Genomic DNA, 4,982 nt, shown 5'->3' on the forward strand with positions numbered 1-4,982 from the left:
GGAACAATTTACTTAAGCCAATTAACCGACAAACCAGCAGATATTTGGAATATGGGAGGAAACTGGATCACCCAGTGAAAATCCATGCAGTTACAGGAAGAATATGCACACTCTGTCCATATAGACAGCACCCGCAGTCAGAATCAAACCCGGGTCTCTGGCGCTGTGAGGCAGCAACTCTACCGCTGTGCCACTGTGCCGCCCAAAAATGTTGTTACAGCTCAACGAACAGTACTAGAGATCACTTCATGTGGTCTACAGTTGTTGCAATTCTTGTTAAAGATAAGGCATAGTTTTGAATTAAAAACAAAAAGCCAGAGACAGTATTTCCTGAGGATGTATAATCATTATTCAAATGTTCGATTCAATCAAATGCCGACTTTTCTCCATAAGATTTAACATTAATACTGTCTCAGAATAATTTCTGGTTCACATGTGAACTCAACCCATCAGCGGCGTTCATTTAGTGGGAAGCAAAACTCATTTCAATTCTATTTTCAGACGCTTTGTGACATATGTTTAGTGAGGTATTAACTTCATAATCTCTAATAAAGTTATTTGAAACCATTCAGCAGAAGACTAAAGTCATGCGTTGCATTTCTAGTTGACTGAATGATAAGAAGAGGCTTGGCAATTATGGCATGCTGCCGATATAATGAAAGATATAACAACACATTGAATATTGGTCCATTGCACAAAGAATCTCAGAAATGATGGAAGCTGACAACTACCTCTGTGAATAAATCAAATAGGTCTCACTAACTCTGTATTCCTCAGGGCTACAGCTTATATTAATGACAAATGTGGAATGGTCTGTCAGACAGACCAATCTGGAGCGGCAGGTGGCGCAACGATAGAGTTTCTGCCCCACAGGCCAGAGACCCGGGTTTGATCCTGACTGTGGGTGCTGTCTGTATGGGAGTTTTCCATTCTCCTCATAATCGCATGGGTTTTCTCCAGGTGCTCTGGTATCCTCCCACACTCCAAAGGCGTACAGGTTTGTAGGTTAATTGGCTTTGGTAAAATTGTAAATTGTCCCTAGCGTGTAGGATGGTGTTGGTGTATGGGGTAATCGCTGGACGGCATGGACTCGGTGGGCCGAAGGGCCTGTTTCTATGCTGTATCTCTCAACTAAAACTAAACTAAAGACAGGGTTGTAGAGATAAAAACTGAGCACACAGTTGGGTGGTGTAGTGGGAGCTGAGGTACCAATTCTACAAGCTTCAAAGAAAGACACAAAGTGCTGCAGTAACTCAGCGGGCCATAGAGTTATAGAGTCATACTGCATGGAAACAGGCCCTTCGGCCCAACTTATCCATACCTTTCATGGTCTTACACGGCAAACCCTCACAATAACAGACCTCTATACAGCGGATTTTGGTTATAGCGGACCGATGCTCCCATTGCACCGCCCCCCACATCCGCCAGTTACCCAACGAGCTGGCGCCGTGTGGCGGGAGCTTCTGGTTGCAGGAGCGGAGAGAGCGAGCAGCATGAAGGCGCCGTGAGTACCGGGCCTGTCCCTGGCTAAGGGCCCTGTGGCTCCCAGGCCTGTGAATTCCCCCTGGAGAACATGGATAGGTGTGACGTTTCAGGTCAGGTCCCTTCTTCAGACTACAGTAGCCCGCCCCTTCCTCACTAGACTACAGCAGTTCTCCACTGGAGTGTCATCCTGGACCTTGGGCTCATGTCTCTGGGGGTGAACTTGGAACCACTAGCTGCTAACTCAGAGGATTGAGCTTATTCAATAAATACATAACTAAACAGCTTTAATAAGGAAAGCTGAACGTGGCTGTTACATAATTCAAGATCCCTGATGGAAATGATGGACATATTGAATCTGTCTGGATGAGGTCTGTCCTCCAAGGCCTCTTTAAAAACTGCAGAAGCAAGAAGACCAATCTGGATTTTAATTTGTCATTTGAGTCCAGCTTTTTGCTCTCTGTTCCCAGCGCTCTCTGTACAGGGAATGTCCATCCTGTTTCTTTTAGTCAAGAGTCAAGAGTGTTTTATTGTCATATGTCCCAAACAGAACAATGACATTCTTACTTGCAACAGCACAACAGAATATGTAAACATGGTATTCTGGAATCAATATAATAAACAAGAAAAAAAAGTTCAGTATGAATATATATAGGAAAGAAAACAGCACATGCTGGTTTAAATTGAAGGTAGACACAAGACGCTGGAGTAACTCAATGGGTCAGGCAGCATCTCTGGAGAAAAGGAATGGGTGACGTTTCGGGTCGAGACCCTTCTTCAGACTGACTGACCCGCTGAGTTACTCTAGCATCTTGTGAGATCAGTCTGAAGAAGGGACTCGACCCAAAACGTCACCCATTCCTTCTCTCCAGCGATGCTGCCTGACTCACTGAGTTACTCCAGCATCTTGTGTCAACCACACACACACACACACGTATATATATATATTTACACACACTAACAAAAAAAAAGCACAAAGACTTGGGGGCATTGGTTTTGGCTTTATGAACTTTATATACACACACACACATACACACACACACACACACACACATATATATATATATATATGTGTGTGTGTGTGTGTGTGTGTGTGTGTATAATATATATATATATACACACACACACACACACACACACACATACACACACTAACAAAAAAAAAGTTCATAAAGACAAAACCAATGCCCCCAAGTCTTTGTGCTTTACGAGCGCGCCGTGAAAATGACAAAGGGAATATCGTCATTTGGGAAGAGACAGAACAAGACTCACACTCTTTGCCGGTGGTGTGGAGCTAAAGCATTTCACCTGCAGAAATCCACCTGTGGTAAATGTGCCTACCCCGCCAAGAGAAAGAGAAAGTACAACTGAAGCGCAAAATCCAAAACGAGAAACACAACGGTCACAGATCGCGCGAGGCACCTGAAGGTGGTGTTTCGGAGGTTCAGGAATGGATTCCATGAAGGCACCACCCCAAAGCCCAGACATGCTGCAATGGCTTCTTCCAGCACTGCATAAACTGTTGGTGTACCAATGTAACAAATAAAGCTTTCGTGTGGAAAGTTTTTAAAAAAAAATAATAATTAAGTCTTTGTACTTTGGAGCTCATTTGGACATTGCAGCGTTTAATAGCCTGATGGTTGTAGGGAAGAAGCTGCTCCTGAACCTGGACGTTACAGTTTTCAAGCTCCTATACCTTCTTCCCGAAGGCAGGAGTGAAATGAGAGCGTGGCCAGGGTGGTGTGGGTCTCTGATGATGCGGCTGCCTTTTAGTGGCAGGGACTCTTGTAGATCCCTTTGATGGTGGGGAGGCCAGTACTGGTGATGGACTGGGCAGTGTTCACCACTTTCTGCCATCTTCTTCGTACGGGAGGTATCAGTGCCAACAGGAGGTGGGGTGGGAGGGGAGGCAGTGAGTTTTTGGGGAGGATGTTGTTTACCTACCTGTGGAGATTGCTGAACCATTCATGCCTGCACAAATGGGTATGAATAATATCCCTTTCTACCACAGGACCTTTGGAGTGCAGTCCTATCTCCACCCCTCAGCACCAGAAGCCAGTTTTGCCACTGGTGCTAGGCTTCCCCATGGTTTCGGGACGTTGCAGAGTGCAGATGGTATACGAATTCCCATCGAGACTCAGCAGAAGATCTCAGCGAGCCGCGGCCACACCCCAGCAACAAGCCTGGCTCGCCCGCCATAGAACCAGGAGAGGGAAGTCACCAATCCAGGCCCCCGCTCATCCACGGTGACTAAAGAACCGGAGAGGAGAGTGGAGGAACTCAGTGACGGAGGCGGACGCTAGAACAAAGGGCCGGGAAGAACAACAGGGGTCTTATCTTCCTCGCCCTCAAAGTAGGCGGTAGGAGGCGCCACTGGGAAACGAAGGCTGAAGGTGGCCGGGAGAAGAGAGGGACGACAGTTCGAGGGACCATCCGGACAGTGGCGACAGCTGGAATGGGCGTTTATGGCCAGCTGCAGCTGGGACTTTGGAAATGGCGCCAAAACATGGCATCTCTTGCATATAGACTCAGTGGGCTGTTTCTATACATTCTGTATTAAGTATGATACTGTACTTATGTATGATGATAAGTTACTGAACTGTATACAAAAATAGAATTTCACTGCACTTTGGCACACGTGATAATAAAGAACCATTGATTCCATTGATTGAATTCAGAAAATAGGCATCATCTGGTAAGGCGTAAACTTTATATAATTCTGTTTGAAATCATATTAAAGTCTAAACGCCTCTACTAATTTCATGGGATTGCTATGTTCAGATTTTATGTCTCCTGGCTTTTGATTGCTTTGTGATGTGCTAAGTGAGGCTCCCACCCTCCTCTGATTTATTCATGTTCAAAGTATTTGACCTTTAACGTGTAGATTATTCTAGTTTTTAATTTTTTTAAATATTGAATGTAGTTCATGTGCACGGTTCACTTGGCTCCTTTGTAGTTATGAGTATTATGAGCTCATGGAATTTATATTTCTTTTGGGATTCTTCTTGGGAGTGTTATTTCAAGATAATGCAAAAATCCAAACAATGTTGAAAATCATGAAAGGACACAAAATGCTGGAGTAAGAACGAGTCAGGCAACATCTCTGGAGAAAATAAATAGGTGGCGTTTCAGGTCGGGATCTTTCTTCAGGCTAATTGTGGTGGGGGGGGGGGAAGAAAATTGGAAGAGAGTCCAAGGAAGAAGGGTCCTAACCCGAAACGTCACCTATTCATGTTCTCCAGAGATGCTGACTGACCTGCTGAGTTACTCCAGCACTCTGTGAAACGTCACCTATCCATGTTCTCCAGAGATGCTGCCTGACCTGCTGAGTTACTCCAGCACTCTGTGAAACGTCACCTATCCATGTTCTCCAGAGATGCTGCCTGTCCCGCTGAGTTACTCCAGCACTCTGTGAAACGTCACCTATCCATGTTCTCCAGAGATGCTGCCTGTCCCGCTGAGTTACTCCAGCACGTTGTGTCCTTTCATGATTTCCAATG

The 4,982-nt window shown here is 45.2% G+C and overlaps 1 pseudogene; it reads left to right on the forward strand.

The window, feature by feature from the left end:
• The first annotated feature begins 2,706 nt into the window (after window positions 1–2,706).
• On the forward strand, window positions 2,707–3,025 carry LOC144597635 (large ribosomal subunit protein eL37-like; annotated as a pseudogene).
• Window positions 3,026–4,982: the final 1,957 nt, after the last annotated feature.

Source organism: Rhinoraja longicauda, chromosome 10 (assembly GCF_053455715.1).
Source record: "Rhinoraja longicauda isolate Sanriku21f chromosome 10, sRhiLon1.1, whole genome shotgun sequence".
Lineage (NCBI taxonomy): Eukaryota > Metazoa > Chordata > Chondrichthyes > Rajiformes > Arhynchobatidae > Rhinoraja > Rhinoraja longicauda.